The 15,831-nt window shown below is 42.8% G+C and overlaps 1 protein-coding gene across 3 annotated transcripts in view; it reads left to right on the top strand.

Annotated features, from left to right (window-relative positions):
• The window catches only part of LOC131721156 (zinc finger protein 436-like), a 134,822-nt gene that overhangs the window by 109,408 nt on the left and 9,583 nt on the right, over positions 1 to 15,831 (top strand). For 2 of the 3 annotated variants that reach the window (XM_059014441.1, XM_059014439.1), the window contains exons 1-2: positions 1,109 to 1,199; positions 12,187 to 12,284. The exons of the other annotated variant lie outside the window; for it this stretch is intronic. The gene's annotated coding sequence lies outside the window, so the exon portion shown is untranslated. Of the gene's footprint in view, positions 1 to 1,108; positions 1,200 to 12,186; positions 12,285 to 15,831 lie in introns of those variants that run through there. 3 annotated transcript variants of the gene reach the window in all.

Below are 15,831 nucleotides of genomic sequence, written 5' to 3'. Positions count from 1 at the left end.
GTAGTTATTCATATAATAAAAAGCATTTCATTCAAAGAGCTTTAGTTTTCTAACGCCTCTCAGGTTTTTCTTGTGGAATGGGACACTTTTTAATCACAATAAGACACCTCAGGACATCTTTCCAAAGCTTTTACTCCAGTCTTTAATTAACTCCTATTTATTTTAAAGAGGTAAACCACCTGTTCATTTTACAAAACTAGAACCACACAGCTGAGTGATACACTGTATTTCAAGCCCTCTCCAGCACTCTCAGTGTGTTTAGTTTTTCATGTTGTAACATTAACATGATGTCTCGTCCTTTTTTAAATCAATAGCAGTTAATTAAAGGCTGGAGGAAGCGCTTTGATAACGCGTCCCCTCGAGTCTCACAGAGCAGCGCACTCCTTGGCGTGTCTCATTGCTGGTGACTCTTCTGCTGCTGTGGACGCGGCTCTGTTGCCTGGTTTAGTTCGCAGCGCAGTCTGAGGAAGAGTCTAAATCTGTGCCGCTGGACAGCAGGGAGGAATACTGTCCTGGATAAAGAATAGGAGACAAGAATACAGTTTAAGAGAAACTAAATAAAAGCATGGGGTAGAAATAGCAGAGGTTACTGCCTGGAAGTTTACTCGTAAAGAATGACCTTTCTGCGACCCTGTGCTGTATTTACCAAAAACAAGTTCACACGCCCTGAACCTCCAAGACTAGCGAAGAGAAAGCTATGAAACTGCGAGCATGCCTGCGCCATTGTGGATCTGTTTGTGACAACCCCGCTCAACTTCAATTAACCTGATATACTTCTAAAAAACATTATCAGGGGTATCGCGTTAGTGTTTGAACATCTCATTCGGAAGAAGAGGACGGGAAATATCAATATAATTACACGAAACACAGATTATATATCTGCGTGAAACTCGCAGCATCGACGCTGCTGCCGCCGTATAGAGAAAGGACTATACCAACTCCGGCATGGGGGAGGGGGTACCTGAATTCAAATTGTATTCACTGGGGAAAATATAGAGCTACAAACAGCTCGATTATGATGTTAAAATTAAAAGTCATATTCATTTTTTATTAAAAGATCCCCGGTATCACAATTTCCTTTGCGGTTCATATTAGAGGAATTGTTAAACCGCGCTGATCGGTTTGTATTTTGTGATTGGTATATTCCTCGTCCTGTGGGAGACAGACCCGTTCAGACACTGAGGGAGAGCAGAGAGGAGGTGAGAGAGTCTGCATGGAGCTCTACAATGTGTTTATAAACTACAGAGCGCTGTTATATTGTATTATTTTGAAAGGTCCGGGTTGTAGTGTGGTAGGAGCGCGTTGTTTTATCCGTTCAGACACTGAGGGAGAGCAGAGAGGAGGTGAGAGAGTCTGCATGGAGCTCTACAATGTGTTTATAAACTACAGAGCGCTGTTATATTGTATTATTTTGAAAGGTCCGGGTTGTAGTGTGGTAGGAGCGCGTTGTTTTATCCGTTCAGACACTGAGGGAGAGCAGAGAGGAGGTGAGAGAGTCTGCATGGAGCTCTACAATGTGTTTATAAACTACAGAGCGCTGTTATATTGTATTATTTTGAAAGGTCCGGGTTGTAGTGTGGTAGGAGCGCGTTGTTTTATCCGTTCAGACACTGAGGGAGAGCACAGAGGAGGTGAGAGAGTCTGCATGGAGCTCTACAATGTGTTTATAAACTACAGAGCGCTGTTATATTGTATTATTTTGAAAGGTCCGGGTTGTAGTGTGGTAGGAGCGCGTTGTTTTATCCGTTCAGACACTGAGGGAGAGCAGAGAGGAGGTGAGAGAGTCTGCATGGAGCTCTACAATGTGTTTATAAACTACAGAGCGCTGTTATATTGTATTATTTTGAAAGGTCCGGGTTGTAGTGTGGTAGGAGCGCGTTGTTTTATCCGTTCAGACACTGAGGGAGAGCACAGAGGAGGTGAGAGAGTCTGCATGGAGCTCTACAATGTGTTTATAAACTACAGAGCGCTGTTATATTGTATTATTTTGAAAGGTCCGGGTTGTAGTGTGGTAGGAGCGCGTTGTTTTATCCGTTCAGACACTGAGGGAGAGCAGAGAGGAGGTGAGAGAGTCTGCATGGAGCTCTACAATGTGTTTATAAACTACAGAGCGCTGTTATATTGTATTATTTTGAAAGGTCCGGGTTGTAGTGTGGTAGGAGCGCGTTGTTTTATCCGTTCAGACACTGAGGGAGAGCAGAGAGGAGGTGAGAGAGTCTGCATGGAGCTCTACAATGTGTTTATAAACTACAGAGCGCTGTTATATTGTATTATTTTGAAAGGTCCGGGTTGTAGTGTGGTAGGAGCGCGTTGTTTTATCCGTTCAGACACTGAGGGAGAGCAGAGAGGAGGTGAGAGAGTCTGCATGGAGCTCTACAATGTGTTTATAAACTACAGAGCGCTGTTATATTGTATTATTTTGAAAGGTCCGGGTTGTAGTGTGGTAGGAGCGCGTTGTTTTACCCGTTCAGACACTGAGGGAGAGCAGAGAGGAGGTGAGAGAGTCTGCATGGAGCTCTACAATGTGTTTATAAACTACAGAGCGCTGTTATATTGTATTATTTTGAAAGGTCCGGGTTGTAGTGTGGTAGGAGCGCGTTGTTTTATCCGTTCAGACACTGAGGGAGAGCAGAGAGGAGGTGAGAGAGTCTGCATGGAGCTCTACAATGTGTTTATAAACTACAGAGCGCTGTTATATTGTATTATTTTGAAAGGTCCGGGTTGTAGTGTGGTAGGAGCGCGTTGTTTTATCCGTTCAGACACTGAGGGAGAGCAGAGAGGAGGTGAGAGAGTCTGCATGGAGCTCTACAATGTGTTTATAAACTACAGAGCGCTGTTATATTGTATTATTTTGAAAGGTCCGGGTTGTAGTGTGCTAGGAGCGCGTTGTTTTATCCGTTCAGACACTGAGGGAGAGCAGAGAGGAGGTGAGAGAGTCTGCATGGAGCTCTACAATGTGTTTATAAACTACAGAGCGCTGTTATATTGTATTATTTTGAAAGGTCCGGGTTGTAGTGTGGTAGGAGCGCGTTGTTTTATCCGTTCAGACACTGAGGGAGAGCAGAGAGGAGGTGAGAGAGTCTGCATGGAGCTCTACAATGTGTTTATAAACTACAGAGCGCTGTTATATTGTATTATTTTGAAAGGTCCGGGTTGTAGTGTGGTAGGAGCGCGTTGTTTTATCCGTTCAGACACTGAGGGAGAGCAGAGAGGAGGTGAGAGAGTCTGCATGGAGCTCTACAATGTGTTTATAAACTACAGAGCGCTGTTATATTGTATTATTTTGAAAGGTCCGGGTTGTAGTGTGGTAGGAGCGCGTTGTTTTACCCGTTCAGACACTGAGGGAGAGCAGAGAGGAGGTGAGAGAGTCTGCATGGAGCTCTACAATGTGTTTATAAACTACAGAGCGCTGTTATATTGTATTATTTTGAAAGGTCCGGGTTGTAGTGTGGTAGGAGCGCGTTGTTTTATCCGTTCAGACACTGAGGGAGAGCAGAGAGGAGGTGAGAGAGTCTGCATGGAGCTCTACAATGTGTTTATAAACTACAGAGCGCTGTTATATTGTATTATTTTGAAAGGTCCGGGTTGTAGTGTGGTAGGAGCGCGTTGTTTTATCCGTTCAGACACTGAGGGAGAGCAGAGAGGAGGTGAGAGAGTCTGCATGGAGCTCTACAATGTGTTTATAAACTACAGAGCGCTGTTATATTGTATTATTTTGAAAGGTCCGGGTTGTAGTGTGGTAGGAGCGCGTTGTTTTATCCGTTCAGACACTGAGGGAGAGCAGAGAGGAGGTGAGAGAGTCTGCATGGAGCTCTACAATGTGTTTATAAACTACAGAGCGCTGTTATATTGTATTATTTTGAAAGGTCCGGGTTGTAGTGTGGTAGGAGCGCGTTGTTTTATCCGTTCAGACACTGAGGGAGAGCAGAGAGGAGGTGAGAGAGTCTGCATGGAGCTCTACAATGTGTTTATAAACTACAGAGCGCTGTTATATTGTATTATTTTGAAAGGTCCGGGTTGTAGTGTGGTAGGAGCGCGTTGTTTTATCCGTTCAGACACTGAGGGAGAGCAGAGAGGAGGTGAGAGAGTCTGCATGGAGCTCTACAATGTGTTTATAAACTACAGAGCGCTGTTATATTGTATTATTTTGAAAGGTCCGGGTTGTAGTGTGGTAGGAGCGCGTTGTTTTATCCGTTCAGACACTGAGGGAGAGCAGAGAGGAGGTGAGAGAGTCTGCATGGAGCTCTACAATGTGTTTATAAACTACAGAGCGCTGTTATATTGTATTATTTTGAAAGGTCCGGGTTGTAGTGTGGTAGGAGCGCGTTGTTTTATCCGTTCAGACACTGAGGGAGAGCAGAGAGGAGGTGAGAGAGTCTGCATGGAGCTCTACAATGTGTTTATAAACTACAGAGCGCTGTTATATTGTATTATTTTGAAAGGTCCGGGTTGTAGTGTGCTAGGAGCGCGTTGTTTTATCCGTTCAGACACTGAGGGAGAGCAGAGAGGAGGTGAGAGAGTCTGCATGGAGCTCTACAATGTGTTTATAAACTACAGAGCGCTGTTATATTGTATTATTTTGAAAGGTCCGGGTTGTAGTGTGGTAGGAGCGCGTTGTTTTATCCGTTCAGACACTGAGGGAGAGCAGAGAGGAGGTGAGAGAGTCTGCATGGAGCTCTACAATGTGTTTATAAACTACAGAGCGCTGTTATATTGTATTATTTTGAAAGGTCCGGGTTGTAGTGTGGTAGGAGCGCGTTGTTTTATCCGTTCAGACACTGAGGGAGAGCAGAGAGGAGGTGAGAGAGTCTGCATGGAGCTCTACAATGTGTTTATAAACTACAGAGCGCTGTTATATTGTATTATTTTGAAAGGTCCGGGTTGTAGTGTGGTAGGAGCGCGTTGTTTTATCCGTTCAGACACTGAGGGAGAGCAGAGAGGAGGTGAGAGAGTCTGCATGGAGCTCTACAATGTGTTTATAAACTACAGAGCGCTGTTATATTGTATTATTTTGAAAGGTCCGGGTTGTAGTGTGGTAGGAGCGCGTTGTTTTATCCGTTCAGACACTGAGGGAGAGCAGAGAGGAGGTGAGAGAGTCTGCATGGAGCTCTACAATGTGTTTATAAACTACAGAGCGCTGTTATATTGTATTATTTTGAAAGGTCCGGGTTGTAGTGTGGTAGGAGCGCGTTGTTTTATCCGTTCAGACACTGAGGGAGAGCAGAGAGGAGGTGAGAGAGTCTGCATGGAGCTCTACAATGTGTTTATAAACTACAGAGCGCTGTTATATTGTATTATTTTGAAAGGTCCGGGTTGTAGTGTGGCTAGGAGCGCGTTGTTTTATCCGTTCAGACACTGAGGGAGAGCAGAGAGGAGGTGAGAGAGTCTGCATGGAGCTCTACAATGTGTTTATAAACTACAGAGCGCTGTTATATTGTATTATTTTGAAAGGTCCGGGTTGTAGTGTGGTAGGAGCGCGTTGTTTTATCCGTTCAGACACTGAGGGAGAGCAGAGAGGAGGTGAGAGAGTCTGCATGGAGCTCTACAATGTGTTTATAAACTACAGAGCGCTGTTATATTGTATTATTTTGAAAGGTCCGGGTTGTAGTGTGGTAGGAGCGCGTTGTTTTATCCGTTCAGACACTGAGGGAGAGCAGAGAGGAGGTGAGAGAGTCTGCATGGAGCTCTACAATGTGTTTATAAACTACAGAGCGCTGTTATATTGTATTATTTTGAAAGGTCCGGGTTGTAGTGTGGTAGGAGCGCGTTGTTTTATCCGTTCAGACACTGAGGGAGAGCAGAGAGGAGGTGAGAGAGTCTGCATGGAGCTCTACAATGTGTTTATAAACTACAGAGCGCTGTTATATTGTATTATTTTGAAAGGTCCGGGTTGTAGTGTGGTAGGAGCGCGTTGTTTTATCCGTTCAGACACTGAGGGAGAGCAGAGAGGAGGTGAGAGAGTCTGCATGGAGCTCTACAATGTGTTTATAAACTACAGAGCGCTGTTATATTGTATTATTTTGAAAGGTCCGGGTTGTAGTGTGGTAGGAGCGCGTTGTTTTATCCGTTCAGACACTGAGGGAGAGCAGAGAGGAGGTGAGAGAGTCTGCATGGAGCTCTACAATGTGTTTATAAACTACAGAGCGCTGTTATATTGTATTATTTTGAAAGGTCCGGGTTGTAGTGTGGTAGGAGCGCGTTGTTTTATCCGTTCAGACACTGAGGGAGAGCAGAGAGGAGGTGAGAGAGTCTGCATGGAGCTCTACAATGTGTTTATAAACTACAGAGCGCTGTTATATTGTATTATTTTGAAAGGTCCGGGTTGTAGTGTGGTAGGAGCGCGTTGTTTTATCCGTTCAGACACTGAGGGAGAGCAGAGAGGAGGTGAGAGAGTCTGCATGGAGCTCTACAATGTGTTTATAAACTACAGAGCGCTGTTATATTGTATTATTTTGAAAGGTCCGGGTTGTAGTGTGGTAGGAGCGCGTTGTTTTATCCGTTCAGACACTGAGGGAGAGCAGAGAGGAGGTGAGAGAGTCTGCATGGAGCTCTACAATGTGTTTATAAACTACAGAGCGCTGTTATATTGTATTATTTTGAAAGGTCCGGGTTGTAGTGTGGCTAGGAGCGCGTTGTTTTATCCGTTCAGACACTGAGGGAGAGCAGAGAGGAGGTGAGAGAGTCTGCATGGAGCTCTACAATGTGTTTATAAACTACAGAGCGCTGTTATATTGTATTATTTTGAAAGGTCCGGGTTGTAGTGTGGTAGGAGCGCGTTGTTTTATCCGTTCAGACACTGAGGGAGAGCAGAGAGGAGGTGAGAGAGTCTGCATGGAGCTCTACAATGTGTTTATAAACTACAGAGCGCTGTTATATTGTATTATTTTGAAAGGTCCGGGTTGTAGTGTGGTAGGAGCGCGTTGTTTTATCCGTTCAGACACTGAGGGAGAGCAGAGAGGAGGTGAGAGAGTCTGCATGGAGCTCTACAATGTGTTTATAAACTACAGAGCGCTGTTATATTGTATTATTTTGAAAGGTCCGGGTTGTAGTGTGGTAGGAGCGCGTTGTTTTATCCGTTCAGACACTGAGGGAGAGCAGAGAGGAGGTGAGAGAGTCTGCATGGAGCTCTACAATGTGTTTATAAACTACAGAGCGCTGTTATATTGTATTATTTTGAAAGGTCCGGGTTGTAGTGTGGTAGGAGCGCGTTGTTTTATCCGTTCAGACACTGAGGGAGAGCAGAGAGGAGGTGAGAGAGTCTGCATGGAGCTCTACAATGTGTTTATAAACTACAGAGCGCTGTTATATTGTATTATTTTGAAAGGTCCGGGTTGTAGTGTGGTAGGAGCGCGTTGTTTTATCCGTTCAGACACTGAGGGAGAGCAGAGAGGAGGTGAGAGAGTCTGCATGGAGCTCTACAATGTGTTTATAAACTACAGAGCGCTGTTATATTGTATTATTTTGAAAGGTCCGGGTTGTAGTGTGGTAGGAGCGCGTTGTTTTATCCGTTCAGACACTGAGGGAGAGCAGAGAGGAGGTGAGAGAGTCTGCATGGAGCTCTACAATGTGTTTATAAACTACAGAGCGCTGTTATATTGTATTATTTTGAAAGGTCCGGGTTGTAGTGTGGTAGGAGCGCGTTGTTTTATCCGTTCAGACACTGAGGGAGAGCAGAGAGGAGGTGAGAGAGTCTGCATGGAGCTCTACAATGTGTTTATAAACTACAGAGCGCTGTTATATTGTATTATTTTGAAAGGTCCGGGTTGTAGTGTGGTAGGAGCGCGTTGTTTTATCCGTTCAGACACTGAGGGAGAGCAGAGAGGAGGTGAGAGAGTCTGCATGGAGCTCTACAATGTGTTTATAAACTACAGAGCGCTGTTATATTGTATTATTTTGAAAGGTCCGGGTTGTAGTGTGGTAGGAGCGCGTTGTTTTATCCGTTCAGACACTGAGGGAGAGCAGAGAGGAGGTGAGAGAGTCTGCATGGAGCTCTACAATGTGTTTATAAACTACAGAGCGCTGTTATATTGTATTATTTTGAAAGGTCCGGGTTGTAGTGTGGTAGGAGCGCGTTGTTTTATCCGTTCAGACACTGAGGGAGAGCAGAGAGGAGGTGAGAGAGTCTGCATGGAGCTCTACAATGTGTTTATAAACTACAGAGCGCTGTTATATTGTATTATTTTGAAAGGTCCGGGTTGTAGTGTGGTAGGAGCGCGTTGTTTTATCCGTTCAGACACTGAGGGAGAGCAGAGAGGAGGTGAGAGAGTCTGCATGGAGCTCTACAATGTGTTTATAAACTACAGAGCGCTGTTATATTGTATTATTTTGAAAGGTCCGGGTTGTAGTGTGGTAGGAGCGCGTTGTTTTATCCGTTCAGACACTGAGGGAGAGCAGAGAGGAGGTGAGAGAGTCTGCATGGAGCTCTACAATGTGTTTATAAACTACAGAGCGCTGTTATATTGTATTATTTTGAAAGGTCCGGGTTGTAGTGTGGTAGGAGCGCGTTGTTTTATCCGTTCAGACACTGAGGGAGAGCAGAGAGGAGGTGAGAGAGTCTGCATGGAGCTCTACAATGTGTTTATAAACTACAGAGCGCTGTTATATTGTATTATTTTGAAAGGTCCGGGTTGTAGTGTGGTAGGAGCGCGTTGTTTTATCCGTTCAGACACTGAGGGAGAGCAGAGAGGAGGTGAGAGAGTCTGCATGGAGCTCTACAATGTGTTTATAAACTACAGAGCGCTGTTATATTGTATTATTTTGAAAGGTCCGGGTTGTAGTGTGGTAGGAGCGCGTTGTTTTATCCGTTCAGACACTGAGGGAGAGCAGAGAGGAGGTGAGAGAGTCTGCATGGAGCTCTACAATGTGTTTATAAACTACAGAGCGCTGTTATATTGTATTATTTTGAAAGGTCCGGGTTGTAGTGTGGTAGGAGCGCGTTGTTTTATCCGTTCAGACACTGAGGGAGAGCAGAGAGGAGGTGAGAGAGTCTGCATGGAGCTCTACAATGTGTTTATAAACTACAGAGCGCTGTTATATTGTATTATTTTGAAAGGTCCGGGTTGTAGTGTGGTAGGAGCGCGTTGTTTTATCCGTTCAGACACTGAGGGAGAGCAGAGAGGAGGTGAGAGAGTCTGCATGGAGCTCTACAATGTGTTTATAAACTACAGAGCGCTGTTATATTGTATTATTTTGAAAGGTCCGGGTTGTAGTGTGGTAGGAGCGCGTTGTTTTATCCGTTCAGACACTGAGGGAGAGCAGAGAGGAGGTGAGAGAGTCTGCATGGAGCTCTACAATGTGTTTATAAACTACAGAGCGCTGTTATATTGTATTATTTTGAAAGGTCCGGGTTGTAGTGTGGTAGGAGCGCGTTGTTTTATCCGTTCAGACACTGAGGGAGAGCAGAGAGGAGGTGAGAGAGTCTGCATGGAGCTCTACAATGTGTTTATAAACTACAGAGCGCTGTTATATTGTATTATTTTGAAAGGTCCGGGTTGTAGTGTGGTAGGAGCGCGTTGTTTTACCCGTTCAGACACTGAGGGAGAGCAGAGAGGAGGTGAGAGAGTCTGCATGGAGCTCTACAATGTGTTTATAAACTACAGAGCGCTGTTATATTGTATTATTTTGAAAGGTCCGGGTTGTAGTGTGGTAGGAGCGCGTTGTTTTATCCGTTCAGACACTGAGGGAGAGCAGAGAGGAGGTGAGAGAGTCTGCATGGAGCTCTACAATGTGTTTATAAACTACAGAGCGCTGTTATATTGTATTATTTTGAAAGGTCCGGGTTGTAGTGTGGTAGGAGCGCGTTGTTTTATCCGTTCAGACACTGAGGGAGAGCAGAGAGGAGGTGAGAGAGTCTGCATGGAGCTCTACAATGTGTTTATAAACTACAGAGCGCTGTTATATTGTATTATTTTGAAAGGTCCGGGTTGTAGTGTGGTAGGAGCGCGTTGTTTTATCCGTTCAGACACTGAGGGAGAGCAGAGAGGAGGTGAGAGAGTCTGCATGGAGCTCTACAATGTGTTTATAAACTACAGAGCGCTGTTATATTGTATTATTTTGAAAGGTCCGGGTTGTAGTGTGGTAGGAGCGCGTTGTTTTATCCGTTCAGACACTGAGGGAGAGCAGAGAGGAGGTGAGAGAGTCTGCATGGAGCTCTACAATGTGTTTATAAACTACAGAGCGCTGTTATATTGTATTATTTTGAAAGGTCCGGGTTGTAGTGTGGTAGGAGCGCGTTGTTTTATCCGTTCAGACACTGAGGGAGAGCAGAGAGGAGGTGAGAGAGTCTGCATGGAGCTCTACAATGTGTTTATAAACTACAGAGCGCTGTTATATTGTATTATTTTGAAAGGTCCGGGTTGTAGTGTGGTAGGAGCGCGTTGTTTTATCCGTTCAGACACTGAGGGAGAGCAGAGAGGAGGTGAGAGAGTCTGCATGGAGCTCTACAATGTGTTTATAAACTACAGAGCGCTGTTATATTGTATTATTTTGAAAGGTCCGGGTTGTAGTGTGGTAGGAGCGCGTTGTTTTATCCGTTCAGACACTGAGGGAGAGCAGAGAGGAGGTGAGAGAGTCTGCATGGAGCTCTACAATGTGTTTATAAACTACAGAGCGCTGTTATATTGTATTATTTTGAAAGGTCCGGGTTGTAGTGTGGTAGGAGCGCGTTGTTTTATCCGTTCAGACACTGAGGGAGAGCAGAGAGGAGGTGAGAGAGTCTGCATGGAGCTCTACAATGTGTTTATAAACTACAGAGCGCTGTTATATTGTATTATTTTGAAAGGTCCGGGTTGTAGTGTGGTAGGAGCGCGTTGTTTTATCCGTTCAGACACTGAGGGAGAGCAGAGAGGAGGTGAGAGAGTCTGCATGGAGCTCTACAATGTGTTTATAAACTACAGAGCGCTGTTATATTGTATTATTTTGAAAGGTCCGGGTTGTAGTGTGGTAGGAGCGCGTTGTTTTATCCGTTCAGACACTGAGGGAGAGCAGAGAGGAGGTGAGAGAGTCTGCATGGAGCTCTACAATGTGTTTATAAACTACAGAGCGCTGTTATATTGTATTATTTTGAAAGGTCCGGGTTGTAGTGTGGTAGGAGCGCGTTGTTTTATCCGTTCAGACACTGAGGGAGAGCAGAGAGGAGGTGAGAGAGTCTGCATGGAGCTCTACAATGTGTTTATAAACTACAGAGCGCTGTTATATTGTATTATTTTGAAAGGTCCGGGTTGTAGTGTGGTAGGAGCGCGTTGTTTTATCCGTTCAGACACTGAGGGAGAGCAGAGAGGAGGTGAGAGAGTCTGCATGGAGCTCTACAATGTGTTTATAAACTACAGAGCGCTGTTATATTGTATTATTTTGAAAGGTCCGGGTTGTAGTGTGGTAGGAGCGCGTTGTTTTTGTGTGTGTGTGTGTTGTATTTGTGAAGCGGCGTGTTTGTTTTTATTCATATCTCTCAGTTGCAGTCTCCGTGCCGCGGGCTCAGTGCTGCTCGAGTGGCGGGTTTGCAGACAGATTGAGCTCGTGTTGAAAACATCTAGCGAGTAAATGCAGTCGGGGAAGTTTTTTTTTTTTTTTTTTTATAAACGAGATCAAATATATTTTCAGTATCAAACAATTAGTATTTCACTGAGTGGAGTACGTGCACGTGTACCGTAATGATTGTAAAAGCAGCGCATTCCAAAACGTTAATACAGTGACTATCTCATTTTCACACTTACCTGAACACGCATGGAAACCAGCTTTCTGTCCTTCTTAATGCGTTTGAAATCATATTTAAATATACTTTCAATGAAGTGTAGCTTTGTTTCCTTCACTAGTTTTATTCTGCTGGTATCATTTAAAACACTGAGGGAGACCTCAGTTCCAAACTCGTGCTGTGGAGCGTCACACAGGGTTTTTAATATTGCTACCTGAAAGAAACTCGTTTTTATTTTGATGCAGGATATCTGGTACTACACGAGGTTACAATACGGGTTTACAAGCCTTGCTTTCAGATAGTGCTGCACTTCCTTGTTCACCTGGGGGGTGAAATTGCCCCCTCCTCTTGAACGGCTTCTTTCACAGTATCTTAAACTGTATTCTTGTAATCTCATAGTACTGTATATATCTGTGAAAGTGAACCGAAGCAAATAATACATGTAAAAAAAAACAAAAAAACTTTGTTCTCCTTGAACTAAACAAACACATTTTCAGATCTGAAGAGCAGAAAGGACACATTCACTGAGGAGACGGTCAGAGCGAGTGACTAGAGCACTAGAGCCGTGCTGCACATCCCACTGACAAGACCTGAAGTAAGTGTCTCTCTCTTTATTCATTCAACTTCAATCAGCTTCATACTGGGTTTATATTGTCTCATTGTAACTGAGTGTGTCAGAGCAGTCACTGTGTTACTGGGCAGGATTGTAATTGTGTGCAATTCTTTGTTTATTATTGTGACATTGTTGCTTAATATTACAGAAGGAAACGTATCTGAAAGGCTAAGAGTTTAGCACAAGAATGCGCGTTACAGTACAATTAATCTCTGTTATTTACACAGATTAAAAAGGGCTGATCACCTGCTTTTAAATTAATTTTTTCAGTAGATCTCTCTTCCATGACTCATTTCCAACTGTTTCTTAAATCAACAGTACTGTGCAAGTTATTGCTCTGCACACAGAGGTGCCTCAAATCAATACTATGCAAGTTATTGCTCTACACACAGAGGTGCCTCAAATCAATACTATGCAAGTTATTGCTCTGCACACAGAGGTGCCTCAAATCAATACTATGCAAGTTATTGCTCTGCACACAGAGGTGCCTCAAATCAATACTATGCAAGTTATTGCTCCGCACACAGAGGTGTCCTCAAATCAATACTATGCAAGTTATTGCTCTGCACACAGAGGTGTCCTCAAATCAATACTATGCAAGTTATTGCTCTGCACACAGAGGTGTCCTCAAATCAATACTATGCAAGTTATTGCTCTGCACACAGAGGTGCCTCAAATCAATATTATGCAAGTTATTGCTGTACACACAGAGGTGCCTCAAATCAATACTATGCAAGTTATTGCTGTACACACAGAGGTGCCTCAGGGCAATACTATGCAAGTTATTGCTGTACACACAGAGGTGCCTCAAATCAATACTATGCAAGTTATTGCTGTACACACAGAGGTGCCTCAGGGCAATACTATGCAAGTTATTGCTGTACACACAGAGGTGCCTCAAGTCAATACTATGCAAGTTATTGCTGTACACACAGAGGTGCCTCAAATCAATACTATGCAAGTTATTGCTCTGCACACAGAGGTGTCCTCAAATCAATACTATGCAAGTTATTGCTCTGCACACAGAGGTGCCTCAAATCAGTAATTGCAGTAACATTCTAAACAATTCGCCTTGTTTTTAATAAGTAAAAACATTATAAGGACAATTCCATGAAAATGCCACGACCATGAAAAAAAAAAGTTGTATTTATCAAAAGCATCTCTCCCTGTATTTGTTCTGAAGGGTGTGTATCAATGCAGGCTGTATTATTATTGTTCTCTTTGTACCTTTACTTTACAGGCATTTAAAATTACTGTTAAAAAAGCAACATTTTCAGAAGTCTGCCTTCCATACACTGTAGCTATCAATGGTAGATGCATGTTTTAGTCACACATTTGTAAATAAGTCACATTTTGACTCTGGGTATGTAATACCAAGTTGTTATTATTATTGTTATTTAATTCTTAGCAGATGCCCTTATCCAGGGCGACTTACAATTGTTACAAGATATCACATTATTTTTTTACATACAGTTACCCATTTATACAGTTGGTTTTTACTGGGTTAGCAATCTAGGTAAAGTATCTTGCTCAAGGACACAGCAGCAGTGTCCCCCACCTGGGATTGAACCCATGACCCTCCGGTCAAGAGTCCAGAGCCCTGACCACTACTCCACACTGCTGCCCAGTTACTAATATTACATTTTCTTGGGATGAAGGAAAATATTTTAGTGATTCAAAATAATGGTGTTTAAATTAAACCAAATGTCACATCCATAACATTTTCTTGGTAAAGTTTCTATAAAAGTTGGATACTACATTATATATTTTGTTCAAACTTTCTCTGCAAAGCTAATTTTTTAAAATGTATTTTCTGGAATAAAAATGTTGACCCTTTCTTAATAGTAAGAGCCCAGATTAGCGCCATGGACGTGACAGTTCTGGACGTGACTGGTAGTAAGCTTGATGAGATTGCAGAGTAATCCCATGTCTTATCATGCACAAGCTAAATATTAATTGAAATCACTGAAGGGCATCAGAGCACATTGTCATGAGACCATATAAACAGATCTCAAGACCAAACAATCATGTCATTCATCTTAATGGGGATTAAAGTGTTTTCTGTCATCTGCTGGTCTTACATTTTTCTGTTCATGTTAACGCCCCTCCATAGTAAAATGTTAAAATGACAGTTGGTGGCAATGTGCTGAAACACGCACATTTCATTGATTTACTGTAAGATCAACAAAATACACGTCCCTTTAAACTGCAGTCTCATCGTGTTAGTTCAGTCACTTCATTCAAAGCACTTGCATTTCACTTTGCATCTCGTTATTATAACCATTCAGGACACACTTCAAGAAGTTTTTATTTCTTATTTCTGTGCCATTCTACATGTTTTTATTTAATAATAGGGGTGCTCTGATAATCGGGAGCCTGTCTGCATGGCACCGATGAGTGGAAATAAACACACACACAATCGTCTGTCTGCAGTGTGTGTTATTTTAGCCGGTAATGTACACCCATATACATGATTGAATTTCATCCAGCACAGAATTTAATGTTTGCTCAGGCATGCTTACTAATGATGCAGGAACATTGAGACACTCATTTTCCCAGTGCTGTGTAACGTGTGATCATCCTGCAGTAAATAAGTCTCTAAAGAGCCGTGTTTGGATTTTTAATATCTGAAGACAACAATAGGATAGCGAGTTGTGTGCAGAACAGACTTGATGCTGCATTAAATCCAGCGATGAACTGCGAGTAGAATATTATTCTGATGCTTTAAAAAAAAAAAATAGGTTGAATCCTAAATAACACTGATGGTTTAAAATTGTTATTATTATTATTATTATTATTATTAGTAATTGTGTATCTTGCTCAATCTCATTGGGTGCGGGTGTATTCTGTGGCTTTTTGAAGCTGTAATTGATTACTGTGCTGTCTTGTTCAGTAACTAATTCAAGTTTGTCTGAATTTTGTAAGCGGTTATTTTCATGAGATCTTTCTGTTTTTGATGAAGTGAACAGTTTAAGCTGTGCTTCATTTTGAAGCAGTGTATGCTTACAATAAGAATGGAACGGCCGCTGCTGTAGTTCACATTGCCAGACTGTGTTTCTTTTCTACTGTACAGTACAGGTAGAGGTTATGATACGCAATGCTAGACAGCAAGTGGCTATACAAATTAATGTCACATTGTATATTTTTACTAGTACAAATGCAAAATGTTATTTTTGTGTGACTGTTGTAAAACAAATGTATAAATTGCTGTCCAGCACACAGTATAATACTTCGTTATTCTTTGTATTCATTTTCTGAAGTAAATGCAACACGTAAACAATACCTGTTCATTTTAACATTCATAATTGTAAAACAGTTTCAATTTGGCCCTGGGTCTTGTTCTAGTAGTTTACAATAGCTTACATGCACTGTCTATTATTATCGGCATCGGTCGATATGGACAGAGAACCATCGACTATCAGCATCGGACAAGAAAATCTTTATCGGTGCACCCCGAATTACTGCAGCACTTCATGACTGTCAGTACATTACTTTATACTCTGAATTACTGCAGCACTTCATCACTGTC

The sequence above is a fragment of the Acipenser ruthenus genome, chromosome 48 (assembly GCF_902713425.1).
Source record: "Acipenser ruthenus chromosome 48, fAciRut3.2 maternal haplotype, whole genome shotgun sequence".
NCBI lineage: Eukaryota > Metazoa > Chordata > Actinopteri > Acipenseriformes > Acipenseridae > Acipenser > Acipenser ruthenus.
The sequence above is the reverse complement of the archived record's forward strand: the minus strand, read 5'-3'. Positions and strand labels throughout refer to the sequence as shown.